This window comes from Canis lupus, chromosome 25, assembly GCF_011100685.1.
Source record: "Canis lupus familiaris isolate Mischka breed German Shepherd chromosome 25, alternate assembly UU_Cfam_GSD_1.0, whole genome shotgun sequence".
Taxonomy (NCBI): Eukaryota; Metazoa; Chordata; class Mammalia; order Carnivora; family Canidae; genus Canis; species Canis lupus.
In genome coordinates this window covers 13,194,162-13,221,386 of record NC_049246.1, presented here as the reverse complement: position 1 = coordinate 13,221,386, position 27,225 = coordinate 13,194,162, and the positions used below count along the sequence as shown (strand labels likewise).

The following is a 27,225-nucleotide window of genomic DNA, read 5'->3' as shown; positions in this document are numbered from 1 at the left end:
CAATTGGTTAAGCATCCAAATTCTTGGTTTTGGCTCAGGTTACCATCTCAGTGTCCTGAGATCAAGGCCTATGAGCCCCACATCAGGCTCTGTGCTCAGTGTCTGCTTCTGCTTGAGATTCTCTCTCTCTTTCTCTCTCTCCTTCTGCCCCTCCCCCGTATGCTTCCACATATGCTCTCTCTAAAATAAATAACTCTTTAAAAAAATAAAATCAACAATTCAAGTTCTGAAAAATATTTTTTGACTTGCGTTTAAATTGTGTTGTGTTGATTAATTCCCATATTCAGCATTATGGATTTTTTTTTATTTGTTCAAATTGTATCTAATGAATGTTGATAAAGCCTTGTAGTCTTATTTATATAGATCCTACTTGTTTATTACTAGATATTTTATTTTTGTAATTTTATGTGTAGCTTTGTGTGTCACATGCCTCATGCAGTATTTGTGACATACTAACAATTTTTCATTAACTATTTGTTATGGAATTTAAAAAACATATTCAGAGTAAAGGTAGTTCCTTGAATCCCCATTAATCTACCATGTTGCTAAAAAAGCCATAAACTTTCTGTTCCTGTCTAGTTAAAATTGTTTATTCCATTTGTGACTCTTTCATGTTACAGTTTTTGCTTTTATTACTAATTTCTTTATAGTACTTCAACTTTAGAAAATCTGATGTTACTACATTGGCTATAACTTTTTAATAATGCCAGTGTTGGGGGTGGGGTATTTTTGCCCTACTTTTTATTTTAAATGGTAATATAACTAGGTTTTTTTGTTAGGTGAGACCTCTTATTAATTTTTATTTTCATAGCATTATTGGATATCAGATTGATATCTTATATGCAATATACTATCTTTATGAGCTTGAACAATTTAATCTGTCAGAGCACTTCAGATTTCTCATGTGTAAAATGAATTCATCCCACAGAGATCTTTTGTATAATATGGTAAGATAAAGCATGGAAATGAAGTTTTCAAGCTTCTTGTAAGGCCATCTAGGTTTCATGTATTTTAATATATTTGTTAAATTAATCTCACTTGTTCAGTCATTTGTGATTCTCTATTTCTCCAATAGATGCTAATTATGCTAATTCATGTTTGTGAAGAATTTGAGGTGTTTATTAGTAGATGATTTTCCTAGATACGTCTGTAGATAATAACCTGTAGTGCTTCTGCAATAATGTCATGGTTGTGTTCCTGAGAAATATTTTATTATGAAAAATCTCTTATAAAAACAGCTGTTTCATTAGGGAAAGGGGGCTGCTGGGATTCTGTTGTCTTGCTATAATATGCATATTTTTATAGCTGTAATGTAAAAGTATTATGTCTATTGACTAAACTTAATAGAAACAAACCATATGTTTACTCCTTTATCATTTAGTCCATTCACTTAGAAGGTTCTTAGATACCCCTATCTCCTTTGCCCTTGACCATGCATTCTTTTGTTTACTACTGGCATAAAACAAAACAATGGTTGGGTAAACAGGACAATTCTGTTACAGAAGAACAGCCATACACTCAAACAGTGCATCTATGCATGCCTATTGTTTGCACACAACTATTATTTTTCCTACTTACTTGATGCTGATTCCGTTTTGCATTGTAAAAACCATGGCTTTGTGTACCGATTTTTCCCCCCTAATTAATTGGTGATGTTATAATCATGTTGTTAAAAAAAAACTCATGCAGTAAGAGAATTGCCTATATTTGCTAGTACAGAATAAATAATAAGTACTGTCAATACTCATTGACTATAATTGGCCAGGTGACCCATTTCATATATTGAGATACACTGTTGTTGCTCTGGCTCAGTGCAGGTGTTCAAGCGTGGCTCAGTAGACTGTGCCTATTGAATGGGATCTGGGTGTATAAATGTTTGTTCTTGTTATAAGCATTTGAATGGGTTCCAGAAAATTGTAGAGGTAGCGTATCTCTAGAAAACACATGTGCAGGGGTAGGAGTTGGGCAGATGAAGCAGGTACTCACTGTTATCACTTGGACCATGTATTAAAAACAAAGTAGAGAATGTAATTCTACTATTGAACAAAATCATAGTACCTTTTTACTTTTTACAAGTGTTGTCACTTTGTAGAAAGATAAGAACTAGAACAGGTTTGGAGAAAGGCAAGTAAAATGATTGAGAGAAGGATGTTCTATAAACTGAGAGGGTTTGGGTCTTTCAGCTTAGAATTTAACGGAATGGATTTAAAGTATAGAAAACTGTTACTATACAGGTAAGTTGAATATGACCTTGTTTCTGAGTCTCAGGCTTATGAGCTCTTGTTTCTTTCTTTTCCAATCTTGAAATAGGACAATTAGATAGAAGCTCTATAATACTTTATTTTGCTGCCAAAAACATAATGAATTTCTAGAAAAATTTAGGTATATTCATGAGTGATGGATCTACAACTAGTTACTAAATGTAACTTAAGGTTTTATCCTCAGTCTTCTGATGATCCAGAGGTATAAGCATACCTTCCCATATGGGTGCTACTTTAAATATGTGGAAGACTAACAAAACTTCTTTGTGACCCAATAGATAGAACTATGACTGATAACTGAAACTGAAGAAGACAGATACACTTTGGCACCATAACATAAGGAGCAGTTTAGTAACAGACAAAGTTGTCCAAACATAGGAGGCAGAGAATTCTTTCTTTATACACATGGTTTCAGCATACCTTAAATGACAACTTGATGGAATTGTGATAAAGGAAACTCAAGTATTGGGTGGATGTTTGGACGAGATAATTTGTCCAATTTGTATGGTCCTATCAGCTCTAAGATTTTATTATAAAATACAAGGAATGATGATCAGTTAGAGAACATTGGACTGAATGGGCTAGATCTAGAAAATATATAGTAAATTATGCTAAAACCTGGAGATGACTTGTTTGCCCTTCAAAGTTGATGAACATCACATTTTTTAAAACTTTATTTATTTATTAGGGTGATTGCATGCGTGTGCTGGTGCATGAATGCATGGTGTGGGGAGCAGAGAGAAGAGGGGGAGAGAATCTTAAGCAGACTCCACACTGAGTGTGGAGCCCAACACAGGGTTCAGTCTCAGGACCCTGAGATCACAACCTGAGCAGAAACCAAGAGTCAGATGCTTAAGTGACTGTGCCACCCAGATGCCCTACACTTTTACATTTTTTAAGCAATTCTTTAAAAATTTTTAAATTAATGAAGTGGTGATAGAGTATAAGCAATATATACATAATACATAGAAGAATATGAACTGGAAAGTAATAGTGCTCCATTCTTCCAACCACTCTATTTCCTTCTCCAGCTAGTGGTGAGGGAAAGGGAGGGTTGAGGATTATTCTGAGGTTTCTGGCTTTGAATAATTGAGTTGCTGGTGGTGCCATTAATGGAGAAATGGAGTAACTCTTGGAAAAACAGGAAGCTGTGTGGGACAGTCTTACTGAATTGTCTAACATTGTCTTATTTAATTATTTAGGCCTCAAATTTTATTTGCCTTCTACTGACATTTTGTCCTCAAAGATGTCAAATTATTTCAAAAGGGATAGGAGCAGACTTGAAGAGGTTTTTACTGGACAAATTTGGTGCAATTTGAGCATCAAAAATAATAGATTATAATATGTCAAAAAAAGAATCCATGAATCCCTACAGACAGTAAAAAACGGAGGAAGAAGGAATTTTTTTACAGAAGAATGCCAATTCATAAATGTAGAAGGAGTGATGGAATCAGAAAAAAAGCATTTTGAGACTTCCAGTATAATAATTGATTCAGGCAAGAATCATTTATGGATACTAAAGTCATTTGATGAAAGTTTGTTGGAATATAGAATATTCCTTTCACCTTCAAGTATTATCTCATGAATAATTTACTAATTGCAAAGAAGAAAATATACCTTTATGTATGGAGAGATCTGGTAGTCACCAGTTTAACAAAATGATCGATCTTAGCATCAGAAATAGTGGGAGAGCCCATCCCTATCTGTTGTGATACAATTAGAAAATTAAAAAAAATCATCTCTGAGTTATTCTTGCCTACAATGTTTAACTCAAATCTATAGTTGTTTATTACACTTCCCTTCAATTTTTCATTAGGTTTAGGCATTTTTATTTTTTAAAAGATTATTTATTTATTCATGATAGACAGAGAAAGAGAGGCAGAGACACAGGAGGAGGGAGAAGCAGGCTCCATGCCGGGAGCCCGATGTGGGACTCGATCCCGGGACTCCAGGATCGCTCCCTGGGCCAAAGGCAGGCGCAAACCGCTGCGCCACCCAGGGATCCCCGGTTTAAGCATTTTTAAATAAATGTTTTGAAAGAGGGAGGAGCAAGATGGCGGAAGAGTAGGGTCTCCAAATCACCTGTCTCCACCAAACTACCTAGAAAACCTTCAAATTATCCTGAAAATCTATGAATTCGGCCTGAGATTTAAAGAGAGACCAGCTGGAATGCAACAGTGAGAAGAGTTCGCGCTTCTATCCAGGTAGGAAGACGGGGAAAAAGAAATAAAGAAACAAAGGCCTCCAAGGGGGAGGGGCCCCGCGAGGAGCCGGGCTGAGGCCGGGGCGAGTGTCCCCAGGACAGGAGAGCCCCGTCCCGGAGACGCAGGAGCTGCACCGACCTTCCCGGGCGGAAAGGGGCTCGCGGGGAGGTGGAGCAGGACCCAGGAGGGCGGGGATGCCCTCGGGCTCCCCGGGACAGTAACAGCAACTGCGCGCCCAGGAGAGTGCGCCGAGCTCCCTAAGGGCTGCAGCGCGCACGGCAGGACCCGGAGCAGCTCGGAGGGGCTCGGGCGGCGGCTCCGCGGAGGGGGCTGCGCGGCCCCGGGAGCAGCTCGGCCGGGCTTGGGCAGAGGAAGAGGCTCCGTGCGGAGGGGCCTGCGCGGTTCCAGGAGCAGCTTGGAGGGGCTCAGGCGGCGGCTCCGCGGAGGGGGTTGCGCGGCCCGGGAGCGCGAATCCACCAGCGCAGGCTCCGGAGCACAGGGCGCCGGGACACAGCCCAGGATCCGGCCTCCCCCGGGACAGGCAGAGGCCGGGAGGGCCCAGGACAGCAAGGACGCTCCTGCCCCAGCTGAGCAGATCAGCGGCCCCGCCCCGGAGCCTCCAGGCCCTGCAGACGGAGTTCCTGCCGGAGCTGAATCCAGGTTTCCAGAGCTGCCCCGCCACTGGGGCTGTTCTTCCTGCGGCCTCACGGGGTGAACAACCCCCACTGAGCCCTGCACCAGGCAGGGGCACAGCAGCTCCCCCAACTGCTAACACCTGAAAATCAGCACAACAGGCCCCTCCCCCAGAAGACCAGCTAGACTGACAACTTCCAGGAGAAGCCAAGGGACTTAAAGAACACAGAATCAGAAGATACTCCCCTGTGGTTCTTTTTTTTTTGTTTTGTTTTGTTTTTTTGTTTGTTTTGTTTTGTTTTGTTTTGCTTTTTGATTTGTTTCCTTCCCCAACCCCCCCTTTTTTTTTCTCCTTTCTTTTTCTTTCTCTTTTTCTTCTTTTTTTTTCTTTCGTTTTTTTTTCTCTTCCCTTTTTTTTCTCTTTCTCTTTTCTTTCCTTCTTTCTCTCCTCTCTTTTTCTCTTTTTCCCAATACAACTTGCTTTTGGCCACTCTGCACTGAGCAAAATGACTAGAAGGAAAACCTCACCTCAAAAGAAAGAATCAGAAACAGTCCTCTCTCCCACAGAGTTACAAAATCTGGATTACAATTCAATGTCAGAAAGCCAATTCAGAAGCACTATTATACAGCTACTGGTGGCTCTAGAAAAAAGTATAAAGGACTCAAGAGACTTCATGACTGCAGAATTTAGAGCTAATCAGGCAGAAATTAAAAATCAATTGAATGAGATGCAATCCAAACTAGAAGTCCTAACGACGAGGGTTAACGAGGTGGAAGAACGAGTGAGTGACATAGAAGACAAGTTGATAGCAAAGAGGGAAACTGAGGAAAAAAGAGACAAACAATTAAAAGACCATGAAGATAGATTAAGGGAAATAAACGACAGCCTGAGGAAGAAAAACCTACGTTTAATTGGGGTTCCCGAGGGCGCCGAAAGGGACAGAGGGCCAGAATATGTATTTGAACAAATTCTAGCTGAAAACTTTCCTAATTTGGGAAGGGAAACAGGCATTCAGATCCAGGAAATAGAGAGATCCCCCCCTAAAATCAATAAAAACCGTTCAACACCTCGACATTTAATTGTGAAGCTTGCAAATTCCAAAGATAAGGAGAAGATCCTTAAAGCAGCAAGAGACAAGAAATCCCTGACTTTTATGGGGAGGAGTATTAGGGTAACAGCAGACCTCTCCACAGAGACCTGGCAGGCCAGAAAGGGCTGGCAGGATATATTCAGGGTCCTAAATGAGAAGAACATGCAACCAAGAATACTTTATCCAGCAAGGCTCTCATTCAAAATAGAAGGAGAGATAAAGAGCTTCCAAGACAGGCAGCAACTAAAAGAATATGTGACCTCCAAACCAGCTCTGCAAGAAATTTTAAGGGGGACTCTTAAAATTCCCCTTTAAGAAGAAGTTCAGTGGAACAGTCCACAAAAACAAAGACTGAATAGATATCATGATGACACTAAACTCATATCTCTCAATAGTAACTCTGAATGTGAACGGGCTTAATGACCCCATCAAAAGGCGCAGGGTTTCAGACTGGATAAAAAAGCAGGACCTATCTATTTGCTGTCTACAAGAGACTCATTTTAGACAGAAGGACACCTACAGCCTGAAAATAAAAGGTTGGAGAACCATTTACCATTCGAATGGTCCTCAAAAGAAAGCAGGGGTAGCCATCCTTATATCAGATAAACTAAAATTTACCCCAAAGACTGTAGTGAGAGATGAAGAGGGACACTATATCATACTTAAAGGATCTATTCAACAAGAGGACTTAACAATCCTCAATATATATGCTCCGAATATGGGAGCTGCCAAATATATAAATCAATTATTAACCAAAGTGAAGAAATACTTAGATAATAATACACTTATACTTGGTGACTTCAATCTAGCTCTTTCTATACTCGATAGGTCTTCTAAGCACAACATCTCCAAAGAAACGAGAGCTTTAAATGATACACTGGACCAGATGGATTTCACAGATATCTACAGAACTTTACATCCAAACTCAACTGAATACACATTCTTCTCAAGCGCACATGGAACTTTCTCCAGAATAGACCACATATTGGGACACAAATCGGGTCTGAACCGATACCAAAAGATTGGGATTGTCCCCTGCATATTCTCGGACCATAATGCCTTGAAATTAGAACTAAATCACAACAAGAAGTTTGGAAGGACCTCAAACACGTGGAGGTTAAGGACCATCCTGCTAAAAGATAAAAGGGTCAACCAGGAAATTAAGGAAGAATTAAAAAGATTCATGGAAACTAATGAGAATGAAGATACAACTGTTCAAAATCTTTGGGATGCAGCAAAAGCAGTCCTAAGGGGGAAATACATCGCAATACAAGCATCCATTCAAAAACTGGAAAGAACTCAAATACAAAAGCTAACCTTACACATAAAGGAGCTAGAGAAAAAAACAGCAAATAGATCCTACACCCAAGAGAAGAAGGGAGTTAATAAAGATTCGAGCAGAACTCAACGAAATCGAGACCAGAAGAACTGTGGAACAGATCAACAGAACCAGGAGTTGGTTCTTTGAAAGAATTAATAAGATAGATAAACCATTAGCCAGCCTTATTAAAAAGAAGAGAGAGAAGACTCAAATTAATAAAATCATGAATGAGAAAGGAGAGATCACTACCAACACCAAGGAAATACAAACGATTTTAAAAACATATTATGAACAGCTATACGCCAATAAATTAGGCAATCTAGAAGAAATGGACGCATTCCTGGAAAGCCACAAACTACCAAAACTGGAACAGGAAGAAATAGAAAACCTGAACAGGCCAATAACCAGGGAGGAAATTGAAGCAGTCATCAAAAACCTCCCAAGACACAAGAGTCCAGGGCCAGATGGCTTACCAGGGGAATTTTATCAAACGTTTAAAGAAGAAATCATACCTATTCTCCTAAAGCTGTTTGGAAAGATAGAAAGAGATGGAGTACTTCCAAATTCGTTCTATGAAGCCAGCATCACCTTAATTCCAAAGCCAGACAAAGACCCCAGCCAAAAAGGAGAATTACAGACCAATATCCCTGATGAACATGGATGCAAAAATTCTCAACAAGATACTGGCCAATAGGATCCAACAGTACATTAAGAAAATTATTCACCATGACCAAGTAGGATTTATCCCTGGGACACAAGGCTGGTTCAACACCTGTAAAACAATCAATGTGATTCATCATATCAGCAAGAGAAAAACCAAGAAACATATGATCCGCTCATTGGATGCAGAGAAAGCATTTGACAAAATACAGCATCCATTCCTGATCAAAACTCTTCAGAGTGTAGGGATAGAGGGAACGTTCCTCGACATCTTAAAAGCCATCTATGAAAAGCCCACAGCAAATATCATTCTCAATGGGGAAGCACTAGGAGCCTTTCCCCTAAGATCAGGAACAAGACAGGGATGTCCACTCTCACCACTGCTGTTCAACATAGTACTGGAAGTCCTAGCCTCAGCAATCAGACAACAAAAAGACATTAAAGGCATTCAAATTGGCAAAGAAGAAGTCAAACTCTCCCTCTTCGCCGATGACATGATACTCTACATAGAAAACCCAAAAGTCTCCACCCCAAGATTGCTAGAACTCATACAGCAATTCGGTAGCGTGGCAGGATACAAAATCAATGCCCAGAAGTCAGTGGCATTTCTATACACTAACAATGAGACTGAAGAAAGAGAAATTAAGGAGTCAATCCCATTTACAATTGCACCCAAAAGCATAAGATACCTAGGAATAAACCTAACCAAAGAGGTAAAGGATCTATACCCTCAAAACTATAGAACACTTCTGAAAGAAATTGAGGAAGACACAAAGAGATGGAAAAATATTCCATGCTCATGGATTGGCAGAATTAATATTGTGAAAATGTCAATGTTACCGAGGGCAATATACACGTTTAATGCAATCCCTATCAAAATACCATGGACTTTCTTCAGAGAGTTAGAACAAATTATTTTAAGATTTGTGTGGAATCAGAAAAGACCCCGAATAGCCAGGGGAATTTTAAAAAAGAAAACCATATCTGGGGGCATCACAATGCCAGATTTCAGGTTGTACTACAAAGCTGTGGTCATCAAGACAGTGTGGTACTGGCACAAAAGCAGACACATAGATCAGTGGAACAGAATAGAGAATCCAGAAGTGGACTCTGAACTTTATGGTCAACTAATATTCGATAAAGGAGGAAAGACTATCCATTGGAAGAAAGACAGTTTCTTCAATAAATGGTGCTGGGAAAATTGGACATCCACATGCAGAAGAATGAAACTAGACCACTCTCTTTCACCATACACAAAGATAAACTCAAAATGGATGAAAGATCTAAATGTGAGACAAGATTCCATCAAAATCCTAGAGAAGAACACAGGCAACACCCTTTTTGAACTCGGCCATAGTAACTTCTTGCAAGATACATCCACGAAGGCAAAAGAAACAAAAGCAAAAATGAACTATTGGGACTTCATCAAGATAAGAAGCTTTTGCACAGCAAAGGATACAGTCAACAAAACTAAAAGACAACCTACAGAATGGGAGAAGATATTTGCAAATGACATATCAGATAAAGGGCTAGTTTCCAAGATCTATAAAGAACTTATTAAACTCAACACCAAAGAAACAAACAATCCAATCATGAAATGGGCAAAAGACATGAACAGAAATCTCACAGAGGAAGACATAGACATGGCCAACATGCATATGAGAAAATGTTCTGCATCACTTGCCATCAGGGAAATACAAATCAAAACTACAATGAGATACCACCTCACACCGGTGAGAATGGGGCAAATTAACAAGGCAGGAAACAACAAATGTTGGAGAGGATGCGGAGAAAAGGGAACCCTCTTGCACTGTTGGTGGGAATGTGAACTGGTGCAGCCACTCTGGGAAACTGTGTGGAGGTTCCTCAAACAGTTAAAAATATACCTGCCCTACGACCCAGCAATTGCACTGTTGGGGATTTACCCCAAAGATACAAATGCAATGAAACGCCGGGACACCTGCACCCCGATGTTTCTAGCAGCAATGGCCACGATAGCCAAACTGTGGAAGGAGCCTCGGTGTCCAACGAAAGATGAATGGATAAAGAAGATGTGGTTTATGTATACAATGGAATATTACTCAGCTATTAGAAATGACAAATACCCACCATTTGCTTCAACGTGGATGGAACTGGAGGGTATTATGCTGAGTGAAGTAAGTCAGTCGGAGAAGGACAAACATTATATGTTCTCATTCATTTGGGGAATATAAATAATAGTGAAAGGGAATATAAGGGAATGGAGAAGAAATGTGTGGGAAATATCAGAAAGGGAGACAGAACGTAAAGACTGCTAACTCTGGGAAACGAACTAGGGGTGGTAGAAGGGGAGGAGGGCGGGGGGTGGGAGTGAATGGGTGACGGGCACTAGGTGTTATTCTGTATGTTAGTAAATTGAACACCAATAAAAAATAAATTAAAAAAAATGTTTTGAAAGAATGATTTTTAATGACCATCATAAATCCTGTATGACAATTTGTTAATTAAATGTAAATCTACCAATGAGATTATTTAGGGGTGATTTTTTTTATAAATGGTGATTTAGGGCTTAAACTCAAATATTCATTTAAATCTGTATCAAAAATACAGATGTAGTAATCTTGAATGACTCCATAACTTTGTGAACATTTCACCTATTGCTCCTTGGAGCTTTCATTGGAGACTCTTCATTAAGAGCATTTCAGAAGACTGAATGGATGAGAAAGGATATGGAATAGTGAGATGGAGACACTGGCAACTCTACAAGTCCTGTGGTTCTATAATAGTAAGTAACTCAATGTGACTCCCATGGGAACTTGTTGTTAGCTACTTATGAATTAAGCCATTAAAGCCACCGGTGGTCTATAGTGCTGTACCTCAGTGTGATCTTAGTTTTCTTTCACTGATAACTAGTGAATGTGAGTATCCTTTCATATGATTGATGGCCATTTGAATATCTTCTTTTCTGAGATAGTGTTCAAATCTTTTGCCCCTTTTTCTACTGGGTTGTGTCTCTTACTGATTTGTAGGAATTCCTGTGCTTTGTTGAAAATACACACATTACAGAAAGTTTGTCATTCTGTGACTTGCACTTTTGCCTTCATAACAATGTCTTTTGATTAAAAGAAGTTAATAATTTTAACACAGTTTAATTAATTTTTTTGGTGAGCAACCTTTTTTTGCATCCTATTTAAGAAACTTTGTGTCCTACCACAAAGTTGCTTTTTTAGCATTTAGATCATTCCGGACTGATTTTTAAATGTTTTGTTAGCTAAAATCAAGATTTATTTTACATAGTCATAATTACTGTGACTTTATAATAAGTGTAATAAGTCAGATAATAGAAGTCTTTCAATTTGTTTTTTAAGATAATCTTGGCTGTTCAAATTCCTTTTTATTTATTTACACATTTTAGAATTTGCTTATCAGTTTCTGCCAAGCATGCACACCCATCTTCCAGTCCATGACCATGGTATACCCTCCATTTATGTAGGTCTTTAACTTCTCTGCTTTTCATACTTTTCAGTGAAGTTCTTAAACATCATTTTAAGAATTTTTAAATTTTAATTCAATCAAAAAATTCTAAATTATGGAAACATAATTGATGTACACAGTGTTCTGTTAGTTTTAAGTGTACAACATATTGATTTGACAGTTCTTTTCCTTACTCCATGCTCACCATGATAAGTGTAGTCACGGTCACCATATTATTACAATATCATTGACTATTCCTTATGCTATACTTATCAACCCTGTGACTTATATATTTTATAACTGGAAGTTTGTGCCTCTTAATCCCCTGTATCTATTTGGCCCATCCCTCAACCTGCTTCCCCTCTGGCAACTACCAATTTGTTCTCTGTGCTTATGGGTCTGTTTCTGCTTTGTTTTTTTGTTCACACATGTCTTGTTTTTTAGACTTCACATATAAGTAAAGTCATGTGGTATTTGCCTTTCTCTCTCTGACATATTCTAGGTTCACCCATGTTGTTGCAAATCTCATAAAGTACCAAAACATTAAAATATCTGCTATGGAAGCAGATCTTTTCTTGTAAAAAAGATCAGGAAGGAATAGGCCATTTTTTATGGACCCCCTAGATTTTAATTTCTGTACATCTTTTCTCATGGGCTTTCCCAAAAGATGACTAAAGTGTGTGGGAGTTGTCTAAGAGTACTGTAACATTTTGATCTCTTCCCAAGATGGTTCCCATTTCATTACCTGGTTCCCATACCATTTCATTACCTGGTTCCCATATCAGGTAATGAAATTTTCAGTGTCAATATCATCAGGTAGCTCTAAAGTGGAGGAACTTGGGGTTGAACTTAAGTAGTGGGGTCTGTGAAAGTGAGAGAGCCTTCATATGTACACCCTCTATTCTCTTGTCTTTTTCCAAGGTTTATTTCTGTGAAAGTTAAGTTACAGAAGCTAGCCCTCGTGAAAGATCCCTGAATAATGTTTTGGTGAAGATAGGAACCTCCTATCCTATCCCATGAAAGATATGATAGATGGTCTTTTGTGGAACATACCATTTAAAAAGTTACTTAAAAATCGAGTCCAGGAATGCCTGGGCGGCTTAGCAGTTGAGCACCTGCCTTCGGCTCAGGGCATGATCCCAAGATCCCGGAGTCCCACATCGGGCTCCTTGCAGGGAGCCTGCTTCTCCCTCTGCCAGTGTCTCTGCCTCCCTCCCTCCCTCTCTCTCTCTCTCTCTCTCTCTCTCTCTCTGTCTCTCATGAATAAAGAAATCTTAAAAAAAAAAATTGAGTCCAGTTACCCTTACCCAGAACACAAATTGATTCATTAACAGGGTGCTGGTACTGAGTGAAGCTGCATGAATATCAAAAGAAAGTGTATAAACCCAGTAGTCAGTGCTACAGACTGAATGTTTGTGTCCTCCCTGAATTTATACATTGAAACTTAATCCCAGGTGTGTTTGCATTTGGAAGTGGATCCTTTGGGAGATGATTAGGACAAGGAGGCAAGCCCTCCTGAATGGGATTAGTACCCTCATAAAAGAGACTCCAGAGAGCTCACTCACCTGTTTTGCCACGTGAGGACATAGCTGGAAGACAGTTGTTTATGAATCAGGAAGCAGGCTCCCAACAGTCAGAATCTTGATCTTGGACCTAGCTTCCAGTATTGTGAAAAATAAATATGTGTTGTTTGTAAGCCACCCAGGCTGGTTTTTTTTTTTTTTTTTAATTCAATTAATTAACATAGAGTGTATTAATTAGTTTCAGAGGTAGAATTTAGTGATGAATCAGTGGTCATTATGTCATATGCCCTCCTCCTTAATGTTCATCACCGAGTTACCCCATCTTCCCACCTCTTTCCCCCCAACAGCCATTTGTTTTTTAGAGAGTATGTGCATATGCGTGCGCAGGTGGTTGGGGGGAGGGGCAGAAGGGGAGAGAGAGAATCTTAAGTAGGCTTCACACCCAGAGTGGAGCTGGATGCAAGGCTCAGTCTCAACGACCCTGAGATTATGACCTGAGCCAAAATCAAGAATTAGATGCTTAACAGGCCCTCGGGGCAATGGTATTTTGTTATAGCAACTGGAATGGACTATGATGGTCAGTTTGTATGCTTTAGTCAAATCAAAAGTAAATTTTAGCCAGGTTTTGGGTTTATAAGAGGAAGTGACTAAAAAAAATGGAGAGTTTTAAGTATAGGTCCTTATGGGTAACATAGTTAAAGGTAACCTTAACAACAAAAGAGGAAAGAAGATAGTGAAGAAAATAAAGAGCAGAATACTAGAGACGATAAAGCCTGACAGTTACTAGTCTTGTTCTGTGGATCTTGGTCTAAAGGTCTTTGGTTAAGTTCTCTCCTTCCAAAGACCTGCTTCTAGAAGGAGTGAACATTCTGTTGAGGGATTTATCTAGTTCTAGAAGACTCCTAAGAATCCTCAGCTTGAGGTTTCTGGGTGCCAACAGTCTTCCAGTGATTCAAGGCTGATTTATGCCTACTGAATTGAGAGACATGATTCCAAGGAGTTTCATTGTACTAGTTGTTAACAGTAGATAGTTCTTTTTCTCAGGGCCAAAGACTATTTTTCTCTGTCTTTTCCAAAAGACCATGTCTCTAAGTTTTAAGTTAGATAGGAATTGTTTAGGAGGATGTTGAGGAAAGACTGGGTATATTGCATGAATTCCTGACAAATAGTATTTGGCCATGTCTGCTTATAGTTGTGTAGAATCTAGTATCAGAGATAACGTTTCTAAATGTATAGGCTAGTCTTTATTAATTCATAATTGGAGAGTGGTTGAGCCCCATAACGAATTGATTTCATTGTCATTAAAGCCAGTGGCAGTATCTTGGGCCTTGGAAGTTTGAGAGTCTCTAAGATCTTTGCTAATAGGTAGCAAGTATAGTTTCAGAATTCCCTTTGTTCTTTCTACCTTCTTGAAGATTGGGCAGTAAAGTTTCTGAGCAAGTGGAAGGGCTTTGAAAACTCTAATAATAGCTTCAGCAAGATGGGTACCTCTCATCAGAGAGAGGTTGGAATTTCTGAGGTTGGAAACATATTGAATAAAGTATTTTATTTTATTTTATTTTATTTTATTTTATTTTATTTTATTTAAGGTAGAATGAGTGAAAGAGAGCGCTCACACACGAGCAGGGGAGAGAGGGAGAAGTCATTTCTCTGCTGAGCAGGGAGCCTGAGGCTGGGATCATGAGCTGAAGGCAAATGCTTAACTGAGTGAGTCACCCAGGTGCCCTTGAATGAAGTTTTTGCTACTATTTGAGATGTAGATTTCCAACAAGAAATCTATGTCTATCCCAAGAATAAGCAAATGATGACCAGGACATATTCACAACCCTTGTGTGAAAACCATTTGGAGGTATTCAAAGAGACCTTGAGGTTTGACTCTTGTCCATGTTTCACTTTTATTATTTTTAACCAAGGATTATGCTGGTGAGAGGTGAGACATAAAACAACATGCTCAGCAATTTTAGTAAAGTTTTCCCTTTGAGTGAGTTCACTAACCAAGTTTGTCTTTACCAGAGTGTATAATTTTATGTAAAATATTTCTGTTTCTCTTGAGAACCTTTGATGCCATAAAGAAACTTTCTTGAGAGCACCAGAAGCTAACGTGGGTAATCACCCAGATTTCTCCCCCAAACCCTTCCTTTTCAAACTCTGAAGGTAATTGCTGGCATTGTAATGTAGCCTCTTTGAGCCTATTAAAAGACTTGAATTTTTCCTATCACGAGGGCTAAGATCTTAGTAAGGGATACCTATTGCCATAATGATCAGCCAGGCCGTTTTCTTTGATCTTTATGTTATCTCTCTCTCTCACTCTCTCTCTCTCTTTTTTAATGGGCTTCTATCTTTATAGTCATTATCTCTTTTAGGAAGTATTAATTCTGAAGTCAAGAACCCTCATTGTTTCCAAAGCATTTCAAAATTATGGACTATCCCAAAAGTGATCCACTCTGAACCTATGTGTATTAACCCTTTTAACTCCAGCTAACCAGTTCACTAACTGGCAAACTGGTGACTTCATGGTGAGTTCTGTCATCTGGGAGTGTCTTGTCTCTAGCAAAGGAGTCACATTTTAGGGGAGAATTGAGATCTGTTTCAGCATACTGTTTTTAATATCATTTAACAGTATAAAAATTATTCTTAGCTCATAGGCCATCCTGTGGGTGGAATTTGGCCCATGGGCCATATTTTGCTGACCCCTTAAGTATTACAATGAATAGAAATATGTGAGGGATAAAGTAATTGGATTTTATGTGAGCTAAGCCTCCTTGCTGAGACATGTTCTATCTTTGCAGTGAGCAACAAAGATTGTACAGTATGAAGGACCTTGGGGTTGGAAGAATATCCTTAAATGAAGTGAGCAGAAGTCTTTAACTACTGTGCCTATTTTTAGATAAACTGGGTAGTCTTTTGCCACTGGGTCAAGAGAAATTTCAGTAACCTCTTGATTTCTGATGATTCTCATGAAGTTAAGTCAGAACACCAATGGCTTGTTCAGATCTCTCATGGATGAATAGGTAGAAAAATTCATTATAATTAACTCAGTAGGAAGTGACTGAGGTGCTCATTTTATATTGTAAAAGATCTGTTCATGTTTAGGTTTACATGGAAGAGATTTGGTTATTGAGGTCTTGGCTAAATTATTTAATAATCACACCATTTTGGAAAAGTTGGGATTCATTGCCTGCATTGGTCAGTGAGATCTAGGAATCCTTCTAATTGTCTCTTAGTTATTTGTGTTGGAAAGATTCGAACAATTTGTAATCTGTCAAGAGTAAGGGATATCTCCTTAGGATAAATCATGTGCTAGTTAGTATACTTGAATAAAGTTATAACTTCTCTTTGGAAATCTTATGTCTTTTCTGAGCTAAAACCAAAAGATACAACAGCCTTTGGCCTTACCATATCTTTCAAACACAACAAAAGATCATTCACATATTAGACTACAGTAGAAACCCAGGGAAATTTAAGATTCTTGAGGTACAGATTGAGGACTTGTTGAAAAATTGGGGGTACCCCAGGAAACCTCTAGGACCTAACTGTCCAAGATATATTATTGATTTTCCCGAGACAAACAAGTATGGACTATTTTGATCTAAAGAAACACCATGCACTGAGTGGAGCACTTGACAGGATAAGCACTGGGTGTTATGCTATATGTTGGCAAATTGAACTCCAATAAAAGGAAAAGGAAAGAAAAGAAAGACCACAGAAAGACACAGATACGTAGGTGTGAAATATGTACCCTCAGGCAGCAGTGAAGATAAAATATTATTTTGATATGGCTCTGTATGAAATTGAGATGAGGGGCACCTGGGTGGCTCAGTTGATTAAATGTCTGCCTTTAGCTCAGGTCATGATCCCAGAGTCCTGGGATTGAGCCTTGCATTGATCTCTCTGCTCAGGAGAGAGCCTTCTTCTCCCTCTCTGTTTGCCACTCCCCCTGCTTGTGCTATTTATTTGACACAGACAAATCAAGTAAATAAATAAAAATAAAAAGCAAATCTTGAAAAGATGAGAGGGAAGATGTATATTCTATTTATGGGCCTTAAATCCTGAATAGATCTACATTCTTTTCTATTACTCTTTTTTTTTTTTTTTTTTAAATAATGAGGACAGGAATATAATGTAAGTACGATGAGTCCTTTCTATGTAAAGTTTTCAGATATGTTTTTTAGTCCTTTCTGTAGCTGCTGCTTTTTGAGAGCATGTCCAAATGTGAGTAGGTATTTGGATGGGTCAGTGGAGGCTTGATGGCTTCAGCCCCAATAAATCTGCCAATGTCAGTAAACTTTTTGCTTTTCCACAAAAAAGGCATACTTCCTGGAGATGTTGAGCTTGGGTTTGATTTAAATAAAGGGACACTAGTAAATCAATGTCCCAATTAGCTGTGACCTGATTATTGAATAGGAAGACCTCAAGATTTCAAGGAAAGGGCCATTAGGAGAACACTTAATATGGTAAGTGTTTTGTGCAGTAGGTCTTTCCCTATTAAATTATCTGGAGTGATATCACAAAAGGAGGAAAAAATGTTCCTTTGTTAAAAGCCTGCTAGTAGACTGAGGGTAGTACTTAAGAATGTTTGAGGTTTATTATAGATGCCATCACTGAAGTAGTTTGTCAACTCCAAGGGAGAGGTTCTGTAATAGTGGTAGGGTTTAAGGTTGGTATAGGATCAGTATTAACACAGATCTTATAGGGTTTCCCTTCAATATTATAGAACTTTGTCCTTCTGAGTTTAAGGATAAAGTAGGATATTCTCCATCATATCACCTTCCTTGATCACCTATTTCATTTTTTTTTAAGATTTATTTATTTATTTATTCATGATAGACATAGAGAGGCAGAAGACACAGGCAGAGGGAGAAGCAGGCCCCATGCAGGGAGCCCGACGCGAGACTCGATCCTGAGACTCCAGGACTGCGCCCTGGGCCAAAGGCAGGCGCCAAACCGCTGAGCCACCCAGGGATCCCCCACCTAGTTTATTTTTTTCCTTCACTTTGTTAGCAATGGTAGAACTATTGTTTTTCCATTGTCTTTCCTGTTTATAGTATCTGCAAGTGTCTGTATCAAAAGATTTACTTTATTAATTCAGAAGTTCCACATCCTGGCTACTCCTTTTTAATGGTTATCCTAGAGATTAAAACATGCATTTTTTACTCTATCAGTGTGTAATTCTGGTGCATTTACCCTTTCCCAAACATTGAAAGAATATTAAAATGTTTCAAATCCACTTACTCCTCTTATCCCTGACTTATTATGACTGTATTGTTGTATCTTTTAATGCTATATGTTTAATACCCTACAAGATATTATCATTGTTGTTTATAGTTAATATTCATTTAGAATTACTACCACTGTTACCATTTCTTATTCCTTTCTGCATTATACTTCCTTTTTGGGTCATTTTTGTTCTACCTGAAGAATACCTTTTTTACTTATGGCTCTGTGATTCATAATGTTTCTTGAATCTGTAATTTGCTGTCATTAGTTTTAGAAAATTCTTAGCCATTGTCTCTTTAAATATTATTTGTGACCGCCTCCTCTCTTTTTTCTCTCTCCTTCCTCATGGGATCCAGTTACATGTATGTTAGCCCTTCTCATCTGTATTATCTATGTTTCTTATCCTGTCCTTCATGATTTTCATCATTTTATCATTCCAGTCTTTATTTTGAATATTTTCCTATGATATCTCTTCCAGTTCATTAATAATCCTTCCTGTTGTACTTCTGTGTTTTTAAACCCATTCATTGTGTTATTAAATACAGTTTTGTTTTGTTTTTTAATAATTTATTTTCTCCTCAAAAATCTGTTGTGTCCTATTCCTGGGCTTTTGAGACTTTCAGAATTCTGAGTCTTTTTCTGAGTCTTTTTTAATTTTTTTTTTAAGATTTTATTCATTTGAGAGAGAGTGCACATGCAGGACTGGCAGGAGGGGCAGAGGGAAAGGGAGAAGCAGACTCCCCACTGAGTGGGGAGAGAAGTGCGAGGCTTGATCTCAGGACCCTGAGATCCTGACCTGAGCTGAAGTCAGAAACAACCAACTGAGCTACCCAGGTGCCCTTTAGTTTCTTGTTACCTTAAGCATTCTGTGCGTAGTTAAAAATGGCAGAGACTACCTGGAGCCCTTACAAGTCTATTTCTATTGCTTGTGGTTTTTGCTAATTGTCTTGTCTCCTCAGTTTCCTGGTTTTTGTTTTTGTTTTTGTTTTGTTTTTTTAGGTTTAGACCTTGTATTTGAAATCTTTCTTTAGAAATAACTTATACCTAGGAGATGGTATATTCCAACAACACTTCCAGGAGTGCCTAAAGGAGCTAGCAGTCTACAACTATATTGATCTGTTTTCAAGCTTTGATATTTGAAGCAGTCCCCATGAGAGTCGGTATACTTCTTGTTCATATCATTCTTAGATTACTGTTCTTTATGGTATTGCCCAAAGTGTATGGGCATTTCCTTGCAACCTTTCCTTCTTTCTTCTTGGCTTCAGTGGTCCTTAGACTAACTATAAGCTTTATCTCCTTAGCCCTGTAAGGTTATCCAAAACCTCATTCGGCTCCCCAGTAGCCTCACTGTAGGACTGAACATATCTCTTCAACTATCATTAAATCCTGAGTTACCTTATTAATTGTTTATTTTTTATACCATATGTTATAGTTTTTTTAGAGTCATATGCCAGTTATATTCTCCATTTTTTGTTTGTTTGAATAATTGGAATCCTTTTTTCTTTTCAAATGAAATGTTTTATAGAAAAGTAAAAGGCAATAAAAAGAGGATCTGTTTAGGTTGAGGCAGGGCTAATGCCTTGATTCTTCCATATTTTTCTCCCTTTACCCCTTACTGCTCCTGAGTTATCTCATTAAAATTTTAAGTCTGTATGCAAGTTTGAAAAACTTACCTTGCAAGAGAATTTCACATCAATTTTAAATATATTTGAGTCATAGAAAGACATATAATAAAAAAAACATAATGAATACTTTTATCTTCTAATTAAGGAATAAAACATTATAAAATTAAAGCTTCTTGTGTACCTTTTGTGGGAGAATAATGGTCCCCCCAAAGATATCCATATCTTAACCCCTGGAACCTTTGGATATGTTAAATTATGTGGCAAAGGGATATTAAAGTTGCAGATGGAATTAAAGTTTCTAATCAGCTGACCTTAAAATAGGAAGATTATTCTGGCTAATTTGAGTGGGCCTAGGTTAATCACAGTAGTACTAAAAGTGGAAGAGGGAAGTCCCAGTGTTAGAGAAAGAGATGTGACAACAGAAGCATGGTCAGAGTAATGTGACATGAGAAGGATTTCACCTGTTACTTCTTGTTTTGAAGATGGAGGAAGAGGTCCGAGAGCAAAGAAACGTGGTTGCCTCTATAAACTGGAAAAGGCAGGGAAACTCATTCTCCCTTAGGGCCTCTAGAAAAATATTGTCCTGTTGGCACTTTGATTTTAGCTACCAAGACCCATGTTGGCTTTCAATCTACAGATGTGTACCATAAAAAATTTGTGTTGTTTTAAGCCATGTTTATGGTAATTTGTTACAGCAGAAGTAAGAAACTAATATACGCTCTCTGATCAGATTTACATCTCTCACCCTAGAAGTAACCAACACATTGGTGTTACAATTCCTGTTGAATGCCTTTATACGGCTATTACCACATGTATTTTTTTTTTTTAAGATTTTATTTATTTATTCATGAGAGAGACAGAGAGAGAGCGAGAGAGCGAGACAGAGGTAGAGACACAGGCAGAGGGAGAAGCAGGCTCCATGCAGGGAGCCTGACCCGGGCCTGGATCCGGGGTCTCCAGGATCAGGCCCTGGGCTGAAGGCGGCGCTAAACCGCTGAGCCACCCGGGCTGCCCCACATGTATGTTTTTTAAGTACAGTATGTATGTTAAGTAATGTGCATATGTTTAAACTTGATATAAATGGTATTGAATGGGATTTTTCATTCTTTGCCTTTTGGTAAACATTGTTTTTGAGATACAATATGTTGAAACAAATAGTTATAACTTATTTTATTGCTGTAAAATGCCATTGTAACTTGTGAAAATTATATATGCTCTTAATATACATTTGGATTGTTTGATAAACATTTTTTTAAGGGAACTAACATTTTAAAATTAGAAGATTTCACATTAAAATCTATTGCTGGAGGGTGCCTGGTGCCACAGTCAGGCCATGGCTTTTTTCTTTTTTTAAGATTTTATTTATTTATTCATGAGACACACACACAGAGAGAGGCAGAGACATAGGCAGAGGAAGAAGCAGGCTCCATGCAGGAAGCCCAATGTGGGACTTGATCCCAGGACTCCAGGATCATGTCCTGAGCCAAAGGCAGATGCTCAACCGCTGAGCCTCCAAGGCGTCCCAAGGCCTTGGCTTTTGATTTCAGCTTAGGTCATGATCTCAGGGCCCTGGGATCAAGCCCCACATCGAGCTACACAGTCTTTGCAGAGTCTGCTTGAGAATTTCTCTCCCTCTGCCCCTATCCCATTTTACTTGCTCTCTTTCTGTCTCTCTAACATAAATAAATCTTTTTAAAAAAATCTATTTTGGCTCACCTTTAAAAAATTAGAATATTCATGAACAATGTTTTGAAGTTGTGCTATCCAGTATGATAGCTACTAGCCACTTGTGGCTGTTTAAATTTAAATTTGTTAAATAAAATTTAAAGTTCAGTATCTGTCATACCACCTTTATTTCAAATGCTCAGTTCTCATACAAGGCTGATAGCTACTACCTTGGACAGAGCATAGAATATTTCTGTCTCACAGAATGCTCTATTGGGCCCTGCGTGGCTAGTGGAGTCATAGATCCCAAAGCTCCGATACCACATGTACATTTTTGGCCCGCTCTCTGATGGAAGGTCCTTGCTCAGGAAGGTTTGAATTGCAGTCAGTTGTGTGACTTTGGTCATACCAGACCTTTTGGTATATCAGTTTTCTCATCTGTAAAATGGAGCTAATTCGCTGTCCCTGGCATTACATGTATTAATATATAAGAAATGCTTAGAAGAGTACCTAGTACATTAAATGTATTTAAGTACAGGTTGTCTTTATTATTGTGTAAATTACCTGTCTGATCTCTCTGTATACTTGAGTGTGCTGCCTTGCCTTTAGTAGCAAGTTCAGTATTAATGAAACTTTCTAGATACTGAATCCCCTTACAGTTACCACCCTATCTTTCACCTTTCTCATAGGCATTTTTTTTTTCCTTAAACAGCAAGGGGAAGGAGAGAGAGAGAGAGTCTCTTAAGCCAGTCTTCAAGCCCAGCACATAACCCATTGTGGGGCTCGAAGTCACACCCTGAGATCATGACCTGAGCCAAAATCAAGAGTCAGATGCTTAATTGACTGAGCTTATAGGCATATTTCTTAAGAGTTATTTGTTCATATTACCATTAATTCCTCACTCTCCATTTACTCTTCAGTGCACTCCAGTCTGGCTTTTGCCCCCGCCATTCCATTTAAGTCCACTTGGCTAACATCCCCAATCTGTATGTTGCTAAACCCAGTGGACACTTATGGAGCCAGTATCACACAGTGGTCACGAATTCAGGTTCTGGATTCTCCCTAGTTTGCTAGATACATGGCCCTGAAAAGTTACGTGCTTTCTCTAGGCCTTAATTTGTTCACCTTTAAAAAGGGGATAAAGCAGCTTTCTCATAGGGTGTTGTGAAAAATGAATGAACCTTTGCGGTGCTTAAAATAGTTCTGGGAATATTGTAGTTATTTAATGAATACCTCCTACCATTATCATCATCATTCTTGATTTTAACACATTTTCTTTTTCTTCTGTAAGCTCTTAATTTATTATACTTTTATTTTATATGTATGGCTTCTCTTTTTCATTCATCTGTGGGAATTTCTTCTTTTCTCCAGTGTAAAAGTGAGAGTTCCCCATAACTAGATCCTTCAAAGCCTGTATTTCAGGCCTTTTTTTTTTAACTCTTATATTCTTTTTCCAGGTAATATCATCAACTTGTAGGTATCAGATGCCTTTGAAATATTGAGGACTGTGTGATTTACATCTCCAGGCCAGACATCTGTTCTGAGCTCAAGACCCATTTATACTCTCATCTACTCACTTTCATTTTGATGTACGACAAGTTTCTCAAACTGAACATACTCAAATTTGATTTGTTTCTCTGTATTCTCCTTTACAATTGGCAGTTTATCCACCGAAATTACTATGTCAGTAATTTGGAAATTAATTGTGGATATCTTTCTCTTTCAGCCTCTAGTCAGTCACGAAGACCTGTCAATCCTTATCTTCAAAATATAATTCCAGTCTGTCTACCTCTTACTATCCAGTCAGTTGCATCTTCTCTGCTGTTAATCTAGACCAAGCCACTATTATCTCTTGGCTAGAAAATAGCCATAGAAGTTTTTTTTTAATTGTGGTAAAATATACATAACATAAAATTTAAGTATACTCCACTGTACAGCATTTTCACATGTACCATTCAGTAGTATTAAGTAGATTCACTTGTGCTACCATCACCACCATTCATCCGCAGAACTCTTTTCATTCTGCAAAACTAAAACTCTGTACCTATTAAATAGCAATTCCACATCCCCCTCCTGCCAGCCTTTGGCAACACCATTTTACTTTCTATCTCTATGAATTGGATTGTTCCAGTTACCTAATAGAAGTGGAATCACAGTAATTGTGAGCTATATGTAGGTTTTCACCTTAATTTTTGGTAGAATACCTGTTAAATATCCTCTTTATTCTTTATTGTTTCTTTCTATTCTCCTTATCCTTTCTCTGCATTCTTTTTCTCTACCCCTTCTTCTCTTTGCCCTTTCTTTTATTCCACAAATAAATTTTTTTTTTTTTTTTAAGATTTTATTCATGAGAGAGCGAGAGAGAAAGGCAGGGACAGATAGGGAGAAGTAGGTTCCATGCAAGGACCCCAACTGGGACTTGATCCCGGGCCTCCAGGATCACGCCCTGGGCCGAAGGCAGGTGCCAAACTGCTGAGCCACCCAGGGATCCCCCCACAAATACATTTTGAAAATATGGATTAAATTCTCCATTCAAAAAACATAAAATGACTAATGTAAGAAAAATAGACCCAGATGTATTTTGCCTACAAGAGACTCACTTCAAGGATATTCATAGACTCAAAGTGAACTGAGGGAAACAAATATTCCATGCAAGAGGAAACGAAAAGAGAGCGGAGGTAGCCATACTTAATGTCAGACAAAATAGACTTTAACTCATAAGCTATAACATGAGGTAAAGAAGGCCATTGTATAATGATGAGAGAATTATGTCTTTAGAGAGTCATAACAATTGTAAATATATATGACCCCACTGGAGCACCCAAATGTATTAAGCATATGCTAACAGATGTGATGGGAGAAATGGACAACAATATAGTAGGGAACTTCAGTATTTCACTTTGAACAGTGAATACATCACCCAGGCAGAAATCAATTAGGAAACATTGGATTTGAATCAATGTTTTATATATAATGTATGTAACATATATGTGTATTATATAAGTATATGTATATCTATATGACAATGTTATATATATAGCATTCCACCTAACAACAGAATATACATTCTTCTCAAGCCCATGTAGATCATTCTCCAGGATAGATCATATGTTAAGTCGCAAAACACGTCTTAGCAAATTTAAGAAGATTGAAATCATACCCAGTATCATTCCAGATCACAATGGAATGAAATTAGAAATCAACAACAAGTAGAAACCTGGAAAATCCAAAGTTATATGGAAATTAAACAACATACTCCTGAGCAACCAATGAAACAAAGAAGATCTCAAAAGGGAAATAAAGAAATATGTTGAAACAAACAAAAATGGAAGTAGCATACCAAAACTTTGGGATGCAGCAAAAGCAGTTCTGTGAGGGAAGTTTTATATTGATAAATGCCTACATTAAGAAACCAGAAAGATCTGGAATAACCTTCCTTTGTAACTCAAGGAACTAGAAAAAGAACAAACTACACCCAAAGTTAACAGAAAGGAGAAAATACCAAAGATTGGTGCAGAAGTAATGACATGGAGACCAAAAAGTAATAGAAAATATCAATGAAACTAAGAGTTTTTTTTTTTGAAAACTAAACAAAAAGATAGACAAACATTTAACTAGACTAACTAAAAAGAAAGATTCAAATAACAAATAAAACAGGAGACATTACAAGTGATATCAACGAAATACAGAGGTTCATAAGAGATTACTATGAATGATTATATGCTAACAAATTAGATAGCCTAGAAGAAAAGGATAAATTCCTAGAAACATACAGTTTATCAAGACTTAATTCTGGAAGAAATAGAGAATCTGTTCATAGTAACAAAGGAGATTGAATCAGTAACCAAAACCTCTCAACAAAGAAAAGCTTAGTACAAATAGTTTTCCTATTTAAAGTAAACCTTTAAAAAAGAATTAACACCAATCCTTCTCAAACTTTTCCCAAAATTTGAGGAGGAGGGAACACTCTTAAACTCATTTTGTGAGGCCAGCTTTACCCTGAAATCAAGCAAGATGAGGACACGACAAGAAAAGAAAACGGGCCAATATCTTTCCTGAATAAGGATCCAAAAATTCTGGACAAAATATTAGCCAACTGATTTCAGCATCACTATTAAAAGGATCACATGCTATATTCAAGTAAGATTTATTCCTGGGATATAAGGATCTTGTAATATACACAAATCAATAATTGTGATACATCATGTTAACGGAATGAAAGATTAAAATAGATTAAAGAAATAATCATATGATCATCTCAATAGATAGAGAAAAAGCATTTGCCAATTGCAACCTCCATTCCTGATTAAAAATTGTTGACAAAGCAGATATAGAGGAAATATGCCTCAGAATAATAAAGGCCATATAAAACAAGACCACAGCTAACATCATACTCAGTAGTGAAAAGCAAAACACTTTTCCTTTAAGATCAGGGTGCCTGCTCTTACCATTCCTGTTCAACATACTATCAGAAGTCCTAGCCAGAGCAATTAGGCAAGAAAAGATAAAAAGGCATTCAGTTCAGAAAGGAATGAGTAAACTTGTTTCCGTTTGCAGATGACATGATCCTACATATAGAATATTCTAGAGACTCCACCAAGAAACTGTTAGAATTGTAGGATACAAATCAACATACAGAAGTCAATTGCAGTTTTAAAAATATTTATTCATTTTATAGCACGGGAGCAGTAGGGGCTTGATCTCAGGACCTGAGCTGAAACCAAGAATCGAGGCTTAACCAACTGTGCCACTCAGGTGCCCCAAGAAATAATTTGCATTTCTATGTACTAACAACAAAGCATCTAGAAAGAAATTAACGAAACAGTCTCATTTAAAATAGCACCAAAAACAATAAAATACTTAGTAAAGTTAATGTGAAGATTTGTACTATGAAAACGATAAAACTTCAATGAAAGAAATGAAAGAAGACACAAATAAATGGAAAGATATCCCATATTGGGTAAATGGAAGAATAAATATTAAGATGTCCATACTACCCAAGCAATCTATAGATTCATTGCAATCCCTGTCAAAATTCCAGTAGCATTTTTCATGGAAATAGAAAACAATCCTGAAATTTGTATGGAACCACAAAAGACCCCAAAGAGGGGTCAAGAGCTGGTTAAATATCTGCTCCTGTAATTCAGAAGGGGAATGATATGGACAAGGGGTGGCAGTAAAGCTGGAGAGCAGGGCTAATAACTGGGTAGGTGAAATGAAGAGAAAAAATAGAATAATTTCCTAATTGGACAAATGGTGAACCACAGAGTTTGGTGAGTTGTGAAGGTCTAAGGATCAGGACTGAGGGTGATGGTGGGGATAGGACAGTGGTTTAGAATTTCCAAGCATAGAAGCAGATCCTCTGGATTCTTGCATCTTTTCACTTCACCTGCTTTCTTCCGTAGTCCAGCATTTACAGGAGAGGGGAAAGATCTCAGAGCTTTCAAGGTGTACATTTTCTGATTGGTTTTATGTATCTATCACCTTAACCTCTTATTCACCAGATATTTATTTATTTATTTTTTCCTTATCTCACATTTCATTTTGGAGATAAATCTGAGGTAATTTTATC

General features: G+C 37.9%; 1 protein-coding gene and 1 long non-coding RNA gene across 10 annotated transcripts in view; one reads left to right on the top strand and one right to left on the bottom strand.

Annotated features, from left to right (window-relative positions):
* Positions 1-13,996, bottom strand: part of LOC111092280 — a 31,641-nt gene extending 17,645 nt beyond the window's left edge. For 2 of the 4 annotated variants that reach the window (XR_005378442.1, XR_005378441.1), the window contains exons 1-2: positions 13,931-13,976; positions 13,189-13,280 (exon numbers count right to left, since the gene is read on the bottom strand). This is a non-coding gene — a long non-coding RNA (uncharacterized LOC111092280). Of the gene's footprint in view, positions 1-13,188; positions 13,281-13,924 lie in introns of all 4 variants that reach the window. The other 2 variants (XR_005378444.1, XR_005378443.1) reach the window with 2 other exon arrangements.
* The window catches only part of CDK8 (cyclin dependent kinase 8), a 135,849-nt gene that overhangs the window by 20,931 nt on the left and 87,693 nt on the right, over positions 1-27,225 (top strand). The window lies entirely within an intron of this gene.